The following is a 16,152-nucleotide window of genomic DNA, read 5'->3' as shown; positions in this document are numbered from 1 at the left end:
GATGACTCCATTAGAAAGATTTGTACAAACCATACATACATTCTGCAATTGTATAATGCGTATGATATGAAATTCCAATTAGCTGAACATCAATGTAGTGAAACGCAATGGAAGAAAGCAAGTTATATTGAAATTACAATTAGAAGATTGTCGATATCACCCAAAAAAATTAACATTGACCTACTATCGAATCCCACCTCCAGGTAACAATAAGAATATTATCAATGCTGCAACAACAATAAAACCATTACAAAAAATAAATCACATAATCCCCCCAAAACCCCATAAATATTAAAAGTTGGTGCAGTTTAATATAAAACGGAAGAGTAAGGTAAGTAAGGACTGCAGCAGTTTTTTTTCTATTTCTATGACATACCTAATTAGAAAGCAGAGTCACAGAAAAGAGAGAAGAAAAGCAAAATAAAGAAAAACTGAGTTAAGAGAAAACCCTTGCATGCTGGAGAGAAGCCACAGTTGGAAGGAAATTGGAGCAAAGGAAATAAAATGCACAGAACAGGAATGGTAAGGTGGTGGAAGAATGGGAAATGAAAGCATAGAGGGGCAAAACTAAAGGAAAGTGGAGGATGGAACGAGGGCACTCCCATTCCACCTATAGGAATGGAACATGATGAATGAATGCTAGAAGGCAGAGGGGAATGAGGATCAATATGACAGAATGACTCATTGAAAGGGAGAAGACCATGAAGAAGGAGTAAGAATGATTGACTACCGAGGGATGATGAAAGGGTTTCAGAAGTCTCTTTCCTACTCAAGCATGCTGCAGAAAAAAAGAGTAGAAATAGAAAAGGGAGAAGGATGAGGGCCATTCTGAGGGCAGACCAAGAAATCCAAAAAGCAAATGTCATGAGGCCTCAGGGAAACCAGGCACACCGCAGAAAAGGAGGGCATCTCGATCTAGGGGAGTAGACGTGAACACACTTACAGTAGGCACCACCGGGAGACAAAAAATCTTCTTCAAAGACACATGCAGTGGATGTACAAGGAAACATGAAAGGGGGAGAAACAGTGGTGGTGGGAAACCTCAAACAAACATTTGCAATGCAATCAGTCTCGCCTTTGGGGCCTTATATGTATTTAGCTATGCAGCACATTAGCCTGGGTGCTGAAACATCTACTGTTCTTTAACATGGAGGGAAAGTAAGCACCAAACTGCATGACACACCAGGTATGGGAACACATGGGAGAGAAATATTGCCTTTCAGCGGGAAATAGTATAGTCCAAAGCTCCGTTTTTAATGTAAAATCAGGGACTTCTGTGGTCATATCACTGAAAATACAAGATTGTCTATGGGTGCTCGTGGAAGACAATTTCCAAGGACTGGAATCATGCTAACATGATTCTGGTATTTTTACTGACCTCTGCTGGTCGTTTTGTATCAAGAAAGTTAAATAGAGGCAGTTGCCAGAAAAGTTAAAAAACAGAAAGTCCCTCAGCAGAAAGCAATTCTGATATTTTACTGATTTCTGCTGGTCGTTTTCTATCAACACAGTTAAATAGAGGCAGTTGAAACAGACAAAAAAGTCCCAAAGTGGAAGCAGACAAGTCCGAGGGACGATCTCCAGAGCCCACAAAGAACATACACATAAGTATATACTAAAGTATATACAAGAGGTCTTGAATGCTCGACCTAAAGAGGGGAAACAGGTAGGGACGCAGAGGCAGAGATAGCCCACAATTGGCATGCCCAGCTAAGTGCTAAAAACCCTTATGGATGGGAAACTTGCAGGGACCTTGGACAGGAGGGAGAACAGCACACATGACGAAGAATCAATTATAGATGGAAACCTCACTCAGGGACACAGTAGAGAACCTGCAACACATAAGCACCACAGAAGCCAGAAAATCCCAGCGGATGAGAAACATGCAGAGCTCAGGGAGTTGCAATGATTCCTTTCTGCTTCAGAAGAGTCCGAGAACCCCTAAAGCAGGTGAAACAAGCAGAGTGACGAAGGGCAGGCACTGCAGGAGGGTAGAGAAAACGTAAATAAGTGTCAACTAGGTGGGTAATGCAGAGGGAGGGCAGGGACTCTAGAAGGCAGAAAATAATTAACAGAGAACCAAGAGACTGTACTGTGTCAGTGTCCAAAAGGTGTAGGCACCAGTACAGTCTAAGAAACACAAATGGATGGCAAAAAGGGCGGCTTTAGGGGAGCCGGCATAGGGCAGCAATCTTCATGGATCAACAGCTCGGGTTATGGAGCACAGGAGCAAAAAATGTCATGGAGAGGAGGGCCAAAGGGCAATTTGGGATCCATTTTCGGCCACAGCCATGTCAACCCAACAGCAAATGCCCATGCAGCCTAGGAGGAAGCAGTAAGAAGTAGAGAATTTAATCTGGCACCAAGAGAAGACAGGTAATATTCTAGAACCAAGTGAATCCAGAAACCCCTCATGAAGTGAATACATGCTGGGAGGAACAGGGCAGGAGAGGGAGCCTGAAAAGAGTCCCGAAATCTCTCATGAAGAAACACAAAGGGACACAGGCTGAGGCACAGATGGGGCACATAATCCCTCATGAAAGGAAAGAGTAGGGTACCCAGAAGGGTCAAGCCCCACAAGTGGGCCAGACAAACCTGAGCGCAGGGAAACAAGTAAGCTATATGGAGTCAAAGACGCAGAGGCAGTGAATGGAATGCTGGTCTCAGGGCCAGAGAGCACATGAGCAAACAAAATACAAACTTTACCAACTTGAATTTAGTAGAACTGGTAGAATAAGTCATAGTTGGTGTAGTAGAGTTCAGATGGCTTCCTACAGTAGTGTGCAGATAGCTTCTCACAGTAGTGTACAGCTATAGTCGGTGCAGCTGTTCACAGAAGTACTTACAAGTATGTAATATTAATGAGTTCTTCATAAGCAGATCACTTTTTTTCTAGAGAGCACTGTTTTTTGATTTCACGTTTTTGGCTTTAAATAGTTGGCCACCGGCATGGTATTACAATTTGATGTTAAGCCACTACAATTTTAAATGAAATATTTCTCTTAAAGCAGAGTCATATTGTCTCATTTAATGTATTATCGACATTCTTAATTCTGATAGGTTTTTTTGCCATGCTTTTGGAGATTCCCTTGGTTCTAATTGAGAAGTTGAGTATGTTATCTCTGCGGGTGACCTCTGAGGTGTCTGATGATGCTTTAAAGTGGGAAATCAGGTCTGATGTTTTTACAGAAGAATTCTTTTTTTTTTTTTTTAAACATGATTTGGATTCTAGGTTTCTGTTCAAGTAGAAGTGATCGATTTGGAATCCACCTACCGGCTTTCAGTTTAGCATGTTCAGCATTTAGGTTTTGGCTAACTTAGCTGCAGCACTAAAGAGCTGTGGCCAAAATTGTTTGAACCAAAGATATTATATGTAATGGCCATTCCATCTGACCCAGAGGGAAGGCTTTAGAGAATCAACGATTACCTAACGGGTGCTTATAGTACTCTCATCTCGCCACAATTGTGCATTGCATTTTGAGTGCAAAAAACTCAAGTGAACATACAATAAAACGTGGCCATTATTCCATGGTGAAAAAAGAATTACTAAATTACCGAAAATAATCAAATCCGCTGCTTTTTTAAAGCAGCTTACTCCCGTGCATCAACATTTTTCTAGAAATTCACTACATTTTTCGAAAAAAAATAAAAAAAATTGAAGTTTTCTTTATCCCCAATAAAGTCTTTTACTCCCGAAAAGTTCAAAGAAAGCAATTTCCATCGTGGTTGTTTCCAGTGTAAATCAATTAATGTAAACATAAGATAACAAGGATTGTATTCAGACTTCGATTTATCTGCAGTTTGTTATCTATTGAACACCTTCGCTATATTATAACACAAATATAAACTAATATCTGGCTTTCACTCACTACCTGCTGCCACTCTCTTGGGCCCATGAGAATCTGTGTAAACCGAGCAGGATTCAAACTAGTTGACTGCAGATTGCACACAGGCCTATTTAGTAGCTTAGTTAACCACCAAGCAATCTTACGAGCCACGCTGTTTGGTATTGGACTGGAAGTTTGTCGACAAATCCTGCTAAAATAATTTGTTGATGAAACAAAAAGTAAATGACAGGATTCCTTTGGCAGGGTTTGATATGTAAACAGTCACCTCCATTAAAATAAAACCGGTCTCTTGTTACTGGTGATCAAGGTATTTTATCTGAACTTATCTCTGACCTTTCCATTTCTGCGACGTCACCAAGAAACATGACTTCCGTAATCTTAGAGAACACTGAATGAAGGGGAATTTCTTGATTTTATAGCCCAAAACTTTAGTCAAATAAACTAATATCCGAGCCATCTTCAATTTGTGTCTAAAACATCTTAGCTGTATTACTCCATTCCACTTCACCTTGCAGAGTCAGTCAGCTATCTAAAGCATTTCTTCTTTTTTGTTTGAGCATCTTTTTGGAAGAGTCTAATCATTAATGAAGCTCAGTTTGACAAACACAAACTTGTATGTATCCAGCAAAAGAGAGTGAGAGGATGGAAAAAACAAGCACAGCCTCCCTAACCAAATATATATGACACCAAATGTGCTTGGGGCAAAGGAGGAGTGAACTCGTTTTTGCCCAAATCATTTGCAGGTGGCCAAAAAGATATGGATAGATCACCTCATCCACTTGTGGCATGCTTCATCATTGGTGGCCTAATCACACCAAGGTACGTGAATACCACCTTGGCGTACTCAACAACTGAGAGTGAGTTCACATAAAATAAACTGATTAATAGCTGGGATTCAGAAATTGTGTAAAAATATCTTAGTGTGTTGGATTTGGCCCCCAGCAGGGTCATCCCAAAACGTTTTGCCTTTGAGCCTCTCCTTTTTTCTGAATTTCATTTTTGATGGCATTAGGACTCTGAGCACTTGCTAATCAGGGCTAAAGGACATGTGCTTTCTCCTTTAACCATGTTACAATTGTCTTACACCCAATTAGCATATTTTATGTACTTGTAAGTTTCTAGTAAAGTGGTACTACATGTACACAGGGCCTGCAAATTAAATGCTACTCGTGGGCCTGCAGCAGTTAATGTGTCATCCACTTAAGTAGCCCTTTAAAACATGAATCAGGTCTACTACTGCAGCCTGTCTGCAGTTTTAAACTGCCAATTCAACTTGGCAAAATCAACTTTAGCCAAGCTTAAACCTTCCTTCTTAATACATATGTCACCCCTAAGGTATGCCCTAAACAGCCCATAGGGCATTGTATTTAAAAGCTGGACAAGTACTTTTAAGTTTTATATGTCCTGGTAATGGAAACACTCCCAAATTCGTTTTCCACTACTGAGGCCTACCTCTTCCATAGGATAACATTGGGTTACCTTACTTAGATTTAATAAGTGCCAACTTTTGATTGGAAATAGGTAGAAAATCATGTTTCGTCTCAAAATAATTATAATTAAAAATCCTCTTTAATAGCAAAGTCTGATTTTTAAGTTACAATTCTGAAAATTCCACTTTTAGAAAGTTGACATTTTCTTGTCCTAACTTTTTGGTGGCAGCAGCCTGTATCGTGGGTCACATGACTGGGTGTAGTTAACCTTTGTGTATTCCTCCCAGACAGTGAGACAATAGGGGACTAAGTAATGGCATGATGGAAGGGGCGGAGCTGTTCCCTGCCCCACTTACATTTCAAAGGGGCTGCCTCCAGCACACTCACAAAAAACTTGACACAAGCCTTTTGTCACCCCGGACGTCTTGGAGCCTGGGGAGGGGGGTAATTTCCAGAACCAGAAGTAGCAAGGCCTAGAAGTTTCTCCCACTTCAAAGGCTGACACCAGGTATAAATATTGGACCCTCTGACCAGCTCTTCTGTTCACACTTTGACCCGCCCCCCCCAGTAGGACTGTCTTGTGTTTCAGAAGATTATCCTGCTGTTTGAGGACTTCTTTGTACTTCAGAGGACTACCGTGCTGTTACCAGAGGATTGCCCTGTAGCTTGAAGCCTGCATTGTACACTCAGAGGACTGCCCTGGTGCTTGAGGCCTGCCTTGCGGCTTGATGAACAAGTTACTTACCTTCGGTAATGCCTTATCTAGTGGAAATGCGGTCTACCCGCAGATTCCTTACCAGAGAATAATACCTAGGCATCAGACTGAATCTGGGTGTTTTTGAGTAGTACCCCTGTAAGTGGCATCGTTCGGCCCCATGTCGGCCATGCCAGAAGTGACATGCACAGTACCTATATAGGCGCCACTCTGGTGTGCTAATATCAGCTACTTTTGCAACTTTGAGAGCTGACCATTGATGTGAAAAGCTAAGGCCCTGAGTAGGGTGTCCCTTACACTTCAATCAGCTCGCAGAGCGGGGAGGATAGAGGCGGGGGCTAGATAGAGTCCCTACCAGATATTGTGTTACCAAAGGTAAGCAACTCGTTCATCTGAGAGACTTCTAGCTACAGATTCCTTACCTAAGAATAGATATCTAAGCAATGCCTTCTGGTGGTGGGTCTGTGAAGCCAATTTTAAATCAAAAAAGCCCTGCAGGACCGAAAGGTGCAAAGTACCCATCATGATGGACCTGAATGTCCAGACAGTAGTGTTTGGTAAACATGTTCAAAGATGCCCCCGTTGTTGCCTAAGAGATATATAGGACAGGGACTCAGTGGGATAATGTAGTGGTCTCAGCCTTAGGTGTTTTGGAATGAGCACACAAACCCTTAGGAGGTTGCTTCTAGGCCAATGCGTAGAAGATTTTTATGCAGAGCACTATCCATCTTGAGTTTCTGCACAGTCTCCCTTTTCTTAGCTCCTATGTACCCCATGAAGAGTTGATCATCTACCTGGAAGTGTTCTGAGTGATCAAGGTAGAACGACAAAGCTCATTTTGGGTTCAGACATTCAAGTCTCTCCTTCTCTTTGAAGGGATGAGGTGGAACAAGGAAGGCAGGCAGGGTGATATTCTGGCCTACATGGAAGGAAGGAGACATGTCCGGAGGACCAGCTTGTCCAGGTAGAAAGTAGTGCAGGGAGGGTGCACCCGAAGCGTCTGCCATTCGCTGACCCTCCTGGTGGATGTTATGGCCACTAGAAAGGCAGTTTTGATGGTCAACAGCCTGAGAGGGCAATTGTGCAGAGGCTCAAAGTGTGCACACATCAAAAAGGTGAGAACAAGAATTAGATCACACTGGGGCATTTTGAATGGGCTGGAGGAAACGTGCTGTAAGCCTTTTAGAAACCTAGTCACAACAGGTAACTTAAATAAGGAAGCTTGGTCTGGCAACCACAAAAAATACCAAAATGGCTGATAGAAAACCTTTAACTGTGCATCTATATAGGTATATTACATGTTTGGGTGCTTTTTGGGTATAAACACCCATATTTCACATGGAATCATGAAATATGAAAAATATTTCACAGTCCATGTGAGATATGAAAATTCATAATCATAATCATAGCCCTCAAACTACTCTGCAGAGGTTTATCATTGTCACATCTGCCACAATTATGCAGCATAAAAGACTGAAATATTGCTGCAAGGTTATCTAACCTATGCGCAAAACAAAAAATTATGCAGCACATTTTTAGCATTATTATTTTCTTCCATCTGAGCTATAAGAACATTTTGTGAAACCCAAAAATTATGTTGTAAATCATGTGACACATGTGGCAAACCCTTAAATATGTGGTAAACACGGTGGCCTTACAATCTTATAAATCTTACAGTGATAATATCAATGATGCTATAGAAGAGCAATGATGTAATTGGTGGGGTAGTTATCTGTGCATGGCGAGGGCGCAAGTAATGGTTACCTTAGGGCACAAGGTATAGTTACTTGAAATAACTAACTATAAGAGCTGAATTTCTATGGTTTTGTGCATGTAAATTCAGAACCTAACTATAACATTTTCTGTGTGAATTTCTAAGGTATTTTAAATGCTAATTCCGAACTATAACAACCCGGTAACCTTTGCTTTTTTCCAGTGAATTTGTACTTTTTTTAAAATGCAACGGGGGTTGCCCGCAGGGCCTGGCTGCACATGCTGCCAATTCCACACTGTGCACGCCCAAAGTCCGTGCGAAGCAGGGAGTTGGACGCAGGGCCTCTCCCCCCATTTTTCTGAGTGTTTTTGCCTACTTTTGCATAATTTGTTATTGCTTACTAATTTCTTTTCCTCCATTTTCTGCTCCAGGGACCACCAACCCCGGGTCTTTATGAAATGATTATAGGAGGGCCCTATAGAACCCCCCCCCATGAGCATATTGAGAGGGACAACAATCTCCCCGGGGCTTCTTTTTTACAATGGAGTGGGGCCATGGGGACCCCCTCCTGGGAGTCTTTAAAGCCAACGGGACCATCACCTCCCTGGGGCTAAGTCTGTAATATGAAAAAGTGTAAAGGGAGCGCCGCGTGGACCCCAGAGAACACCACCTCCCCGGGGCCAAATCTTTAATTGAAAATGAGAGGGGAGTCCGCGTGGTCCCCCTCCTGGTAAGAATTTAGCCCCTGGGACCCCATCCCCAGAGGCCTGTCCATACTTCAATAGGAGAGAGGGCTACATGGGCCCCCTCCCCAGGACGGTTTCGGCCCCGGGAACCTCATCCCTGGGGCTAGACCTTAATTGAATGGAGGAAGGGGACCACAATGCCCCCCTCCCAGAGCCGATTTCAGCTGCAGGGACCCCATCCCCGGGGCCCGGCCCTTATACTATGGGGAGGACAGCCATGCGGCCTCCCTCCCCAGGCCGATTTCAGTCCTGGGGAACCCCACTCCAGGGGCCCAGCCATGAACAAATGGGGTAGTGGTGCGCGCAGCCCCCCTTCCAGGGCCAATTACACCCTGGGGGCCTGGCCATTATACTATGGGGAGAGAGCCGTGGGGTCCCCGGGGCCTGGCCATGTCATCGGGGTGCCCCCTGGGCACCATTGTGCAATGAGACTGCGGGGTGAACTTCAAGGCCTGCGTAGTCCCAGCCGGTTCGCTGCCTCCTGTGAGAGCTGGCATTCCTGTCACAAACAGGGAGTTGCTTTAAATAGCAGCTCCCTGCTTGCGGAAGCAATGGTTCATCTGTTTCCCTGCACGCATATTTGCATGCAGGAAAGCAGACAAAAACGTTGCTTTCTGCTAGCCGGAGCTGTCTGAAAGCTTCAGTTTGCAGAAAGCGGAGTTATGTTTGCCTTTGCTTGGCAGAAGCTGTCGGCTCTCACCAACCAAAAGCGAACAGGTATCTCCCGAAGGTGGGCACCGCAGAAGGTAGCAGAAGCCAGCCCTGGAGGGTGGCGGTCCTCAGGGCCATAAATGGCTCCACGAGGGGGCTGCATGGCCCCCTCCATCGTAGAACTTAGCGTCGGTGATTTGGTGGTCCCCGTGGCAGCAGGCGGGGGGGGCACGCGTGTTATATGTTTAGCCCCGGGGAGATAGCGGTCCCCGTGGCATGAGCGGTTAAAGTGTTGGCAGCCAATCACATTTCAGCACAGGGACTGAAGAACTGACACCTCCCAGGGGCATTTTAAAATATGTATGTGGGCAGGCGTGCCACGGGGACCACCATCTCCCTGGGGCAAAATCCGCGAAAGGAGGGGGGCCATGCGGCCCCCCTCCTGGAGCCATAAATGGCCCTGGGGACAACTACCCCCCCTGGGCTGGCTCCAGCTATGTCCTGGGGTGCCCACCCTCGGGACATAGCTGTTTGCTGTGGTTTGGTAGTAGCTTTACCACTCCCGCAAAGCCACAGCAAACACTCGGCTTCCAGCAAGAGAGGGCATTACAAAAGCTCTCGCTTGCTGGAAGCAGAGCAGAATTGCTTTCACACACAGGGAGCTGCCTTAAATACATTTGCAAAAATTAAAAACGTCCGGGCTCGGGGAGGGAGGCCACACGGCCCCTCCTTCCCCATTCCAAAGAGGCCTGGCCCTGGGGGAAAAAAGCCCTCACGGCTAATTGCCGGATGCCCTGCCCCCTTTCAACACCACTCTGCAAACACGCCTTCTGGCACACTACTAGTAGAGGGATGAATTCCCCTTGGCTCCTGAAGGTACTAGGGGGCCAAGAATCCATCCTCTTACCTCCAGTATGTCCCACGCAGCACGATTACTGAGATCTGGTCAGAGGCCCCGCCCCCTTTCTCCACCACTCTGCAAACGCGAGTACTAGTTAAAAAAACGTGGAAATTCACTGAAAAAACCTACGATTACAGGGACGTTATAGTTCGGCTCAGATTTTACTAATTCAAACCAAAGAAATTCAGCAGTTACAGTTATCTGAGCTAACTATAACTCGTGCCCCCGCAATGCACTGCTTAGGACCTCACATATATAATATCACTTATGACGTGGTCAGTGACATCACTGGTGACATAATTCCAGTGAGAGTATATATATATATATATATATATTAACCAGGATATGATTCGCGAATTCTCCGAAATAAATCCAGCGGCACACCAAGGACAAACACAATAAGACTTTATTGTGTCAAACAAACAGAACTACGCGTTTCGGCGAAGCCTTTGTCAAGTTACTGACCTATGCCCAAATTCCCCTAGAAATACGGGTCACGGTTAATAGACATGAAAGAAAAACTTTTCAAGCGCCCTGTAAGGTTCAAAAGAAATTCATACATCGTAATAATAAATTGTTAACATTGACATTTAACATGTGCGATTGGAATTCATGATCCTGAGAATGCGATAGAAATCAGACATATAAATTTAAATATTTAAATGCTTGAATATTTGAATATTTGAATATTTAAATATTTCAAATGGGGTAATGTACCCAATGTATCAGCCAATTAATTCAGGCAATACCTCTATCGCATAAGCAACACAAAAAATATATATAGCACATAAAGTCATGTAACGGATGGACAACATAAGTATCATAATATAATGAATTGCATGATCCCGACATCAGGCATTTCTGTTTAGTGCGTGGCAAAAAGACATATATAAATTTATTGTTTCACAGAGTAATGTACCCATGATGTGGAAAATCTAATAGGCCAATGCCTGTTTAAGACAAGAGCACATCTTGTTATGTATCAAATTGCCAGACAAGTCTATTTGAAATTTTTTTTTAGCCTACTGAAAGGGGGACCTATGAGAGGGCATAAAGGTAAGCTGCTGTTTGTTATGTGTGTGCGACACCCTAATAAAGATGAGATGAAAATATGTCATAATAATAGTGAAACCATCAAACGAAAAAAACCCCGGTGAGAATAGACAAATGGAAAATAACAAACGAGATAGGTATAGATAATCTCAGTCACTACACTAAGCCTAGATAGTAACATGAACTGTCAAGGCCATACTCAATCAAGATGAGTATACTGGGATAATGTTCACAGTCAATCATGATGTATATCTATCCTATACTCTCGTAATAAAAACAGAGGGGGGGGGTGATATTAAAAGTTTGATACCGAAAGGTAAGACAGAGAAGGACAAGGATAAGTGGCTCAACAGTAAGTCAATTAGCCTAGATGGGTGGCCAATTCTTCCCCATAATTCATCCCGTTGGGAATCTTTGTGTTGAGTTCAATAATATATTTGGACTCAGTGATTCTCAGAAGTTTCTCACGGTCACCTCTGAAGAGGTAGAATTCTGTCAATACCAAAGAATTTAATTAAATTGGCGTTACTCTGGTGTTTGTCCTGATAATGCCTCGCTACCGGGTAATTGAGATCATTATTAGTTACTGCCCTCATATGTTGTAGTATACGGGTTTTCAACTGCAGTTTGGTACTGCCCACGTAGTTTAATCCACACGGGCATTCCAGGACATAAATCGTGTAGTCACTGGTGCAGGTAATGAATTTTCTAATGGGCTTTCTCAATTTCGTGTTTTGGCCAGGGATGTAACTGTCACGATTATTACTGTGTTTACATGCCTTACAGGAACCGCATTTCCTGAAGCCTTTTGCTGTTCCTAGCCAGGTAGTGTTTTCTGATGTGGTTTGATAACTGTGTACGAGTTGATCTCTTAGAGACTTAGATTTTCTGTATGTTATGGCTGGTGTAATGCCTATGTCTGGGCCAATTATGGGGTCAGATTCAAGCAATCCCCAATGTTTCTTCATCAGATACTTCAGGGTGTTTGATCTACGATTAAAAGTGGTAATTAATCTGGGTGTCACTATGTTTCTCCCATCCTTTTGACGTGATGAGAAAAGAACTTCATTTTGTGACATATTCTCAACTTTCTTGCTTGCAGTAGCGATAACCTTGGGTGCATAGCCTCTTTGTCTGAATCTACTCTCCATGACACGTTTCTCGTTAAGGAATCCACCTTCAGTATTGCAGTTCCTTCGAGCCCGAAGGAACTCCCCATAGGGAATACTGTTTAGTAATGGTACGGGGTGGTTGCTATTTGCATGAAGCAAAGTGTTCCCCGAGGTCTCTTTACGAAAAAGGGAGGTCACTATTTGGTTATTCTCTATGTTGACGGAAATGTCAAGAAATGTCAAGAAATTCACAGTGTGAGGTGCTGATGGAATGAGTAAACGTCAAATTGAGATTGTTCCTCCCTAATTTGTTAATGAACTCTTTTGCTAGATCCACCACTCTGCAAACGCGAGTACTAGTTAAAAAAACGTGGAAATTCACTGAAAAAACCTACGGTTACAGGGACGTTATAGTTCGGCTCAGATTTTACTAACTCAAACCAAAGAAATTCAGCAGTTACAGTTATCTGAGCTAACTATAACTCGTGCCCCCGCAATGCACTGCTTAGGACCTCACATATATAACATCACTTATGACGTGGTCAGTGACATCACTGGTGGCATAATTCCAGTGAGAGTGTATATATATATATATATATATATATATATATATTACCTACTGGCGGTCGCCAGTAGGTAGTTATAGTTAGGACCACGTTTCCATAGGAAAACCTCAACATTCTATTTTGAATAACTTTGGCGCCGGTCGACGAATCCTCGCGAATTTCTCAAAATAGGTGGGGCGCTACGCTCCGCTCCTACCCTGAAAGTCTCGGGGGGATTCGTCAAGCGGGGGCTGAGATAAAAGGGGGGTCCCAAAACGCGTTTTTCCCATGCATTTTTCCATAGGACCTTTAGAACGAGCTACAGCCCGAACGGCTGAACAGAATTACTAGAAATTTGGCAGAGAGGTAGTCCCTAGGTCAAGGAAGTGCCTTTTGTAGGTTTGGTGTAAATCTGTTCAGTAGATTCTGAGAAAATAGCCTTTAAATCAATATATATATCTGAGCCCGCTTACGGTACGCTTACCGTACGCTTACGGTAAGCGTACGGCGGCGTGCGCGAGCGCGATTCTGATTGGCTCTTAGATCTTAGTAAACATTCGAATCGGCAGAAACCAGGAAGCGGCGTCCGCCATTTTGTCTACCGCACTGAGTGTTATGTATCAAACATGATGGCCAAAAACATGTTACGGGGATGTTTTGACAACTCCCTCTCACATAGTCATGTTGAGGGAGTCCCCAAACATCCCCCAAGAGCAAAAACGGCATTATTTTTTTTTCGGCAATTTCGCGGGGTACGCTTACCGTACGCTTACCGTAAGCGTACGGTAAAAAAATAAAAATAAAAAAAACACTATCCACACTTTCTCCACCCCTTGTGCAAATGGTGGCCGAAGGCCACCATTTGTGCATGGCTTATCAGACCACAGAAAATTTTCCCAAAAAATTTCAACCGATTACCTATCACAAGGAAGCGCATAATATGTCCTCCATGTGCGCACGGTGCGCGAAGCGCATCGTGCGTACATGGCCCATCTAGCGTAACGTGGGCACGGCACTAACTGCGTAAAGTGGGTGCGCGGTGCGCGAAGCGCACCGCGTGCTCACTGTGCGCGCACGGTGCGCGAAGCGCACCGTGCGCGCACGGAACGAACTGCGTTAAGTGGGCGCGCACGCCACGAATGGCGTAAAGTCACTTAGCATTTAAAAAAACGTACAAATTCACTGAAAAAACCATAGGTTTCACACACGTTATAGTTAGGAATTAGCATTTAAAAAACCTTGCAAATTCACTGAAAAAACCATAGGTTTCACACATGTTATAGTTAGCGGAAATTTTACTGATAAAAAACCAATGAAATTGCCCCGTTATAGTTAGTTCTGGCAACTATAACTCACGCGACCGCAATCTTCTGCTGATGACATATGTGTCTTTATGAAAAAAAAATATTTGTAATATATGTATAGCTAAAAATGTATGGAAGAAGACATGGGCAAATAAGTGTCTAAATACAGTATTAGCATCAGCAGAGGATTGCGGTCGCGTGAGTTATAGTTGCCAGCACTAACTATAACGGGGCAATTTCATTGGTTTTTTATCAGTAAAATTTCCGCTAACTATAACATGTGTGAAACCTATGGTTTTTTCAGTGAATATATATATATATATATATATATATATATATATATATATATATATATATATATATTCAATGAAAAAAACAAAGGTTTCACACATGTTATAGTTAGCTGGACATTTCACTCGTAAAAAACCAATGAAATTCCCCCGTTATAGTTAGTTCAGCTAACTATAACTCGCGCGCCCGCAATGCACTGCTGATGACGTCACATATTACATCACTCATGACATGGTCAGTGACATCACTCATGACATCACTGATGACATCTCAAATGACATCACTGATGACATCACTGATGACATCATCCAGTGAATGTGTGTTTTTCTGAAAATTAAATATGTTGTATATATGAATATCTAAAGGTCGATGGAAGAATAAATGGGTATATAAGTATCTAAATGGATGATTTGTTTTTGAAAAATTGATTGTGTAACTGACTGATTAAGTGTATCATAGTGAATACATGGCTGAGTAAGTAATGTTAAATATGTAAATATCTGTATCAGTCTCTCACTTTGTGTATAAGTGGCTGCATGGGTTGGTGAGTAGCTACATGGGTGTCCATAAAGGCTATTAGTTGGTTTTTTGAGTATCAGTCTGAGTGTCTGCATGGTTCGGTGGGGGGTATTACGTAGTGCATAGTTGCATGAATGAGTGACTCACTGTTTGTATGTGTTGAAGACAGCATGTGTGCAGGACTGTATGGGTGGATGAGTGTGTGTATGGGTGTGTTAGTGAGTGAATGACTGTCTCAATAGTGTCTTTATGAGTAACTACATATGTTTTAAACTAGTATATGTGACTATTGGTGTATATAAGTGAGTATATGTGAGAGTGAAAGATTGAAAGAGTTCCTATATGAATAAATATGTGTTTCTATAAGTGATTGTTTAAAAGACTAAGTATGTGTACGTTTCCGTAGAAGTAAGTGTGGTGGTGTGTGTATAACTGTATATGCAAGTAAATGGATGTTTGATTCTTTATTAGCATGAGTGACTATGTGTGTGAGTAACTCTATGGATGAGTGGCATTGTGTAACAGGATGTATAGGTGTATGAGTACATATGATGAGTGAGTACATGTATGAGTGACTGTATAGGACTGTTGGTGAATGAGTGGATGTGTATGTGGATCTTAGAATTACTGAAGAGGTTGTTGTAACTGGTATTGGTATGTCCATTGTTTTGAAAATTGTAGTCTCTATTTTTGAATGTGTGTATCAAAGGTTATATTAGGGTGAGAGGAGGTCTGCCACTCTATCACAAGGATGATGTCATCAGTGATGTCATCAGTGATGTCATTTGAGATGTCATCAGTGATGTCATGAGTGATGTCACTGACCATGTCATGAGTGATGTAATATGTGACGTCATCAGCAGTGCATTGCGGGCGCGCGAGTTATAGTTAGCTGAACTAACTATAACGGGGGAATTTCATTGGTTTTTTACGAGTGAAATGTCCAGCTAACTATAACATGTGTGAAACCTTTGGTTTTTTCATTGAATTTCTAAGGTTTTTTAAATGCTAATTCCTAACTATAACGTGTGTGAAACCCATGGTTTTTTCAGTGAATTTGCAAGGTTTTTTAAATGCTAATTCTTATATTTACCTTTTTTTTTTTTTGCAATGTTTTTTACATATTTTTATTTTAATTTTATATCCTTTTTTAAAGACTATGGTTAAATTTTAAAAATTCTACAATATATTTTTTATTTTTACCTTTTTTTAAAACTAAACAGGTAAGATTTAGTAGTATAACATAGTGATTCTTTTTTTCCCTTTTCTTTTTTTTTTTTAGTATTTTTTTAACGTGCGCGTACGGTAAGCGCACGTCATGCT

At 42.4% G+C, this 16,152-nt stretch overlaps 1 protein-coding gene across 1 annotated transcript in view; it reads right to left on the bottom strand.

Annotated features, from left to right (window-relative positions):
* RTN4IP1 (reticulon 4 interacting protein 1) overlaps positions 1–16,152 on the bottom strand; it is a 270,285-nt gene that overhangs the window by 187,002 nt on the left and 67,131 nt on the right. The gene's annotated exons all lie outside the window — the stretch shown is intronic.

This window comes from Triturus cristatus, chromosome 6, assembly GCF_964204655.1.
Source record: "Triturus cristatus chromosome 6, aTriCri1.1, whole genome shotgun sequence".
In the NCBI taxonomy this organism is placed as follows: domain Eukaryota; kingdom Metazoa; phylum Chordata; class Amphibia; order Caudata; family Salamandridae; genus Triturus; species Triturus cristatus.
The sequence above is the reverse complement of the archived record's forward strand: the minus strand, read 5'-3'. Positions and strand labels throughout refer to the sequence as shown.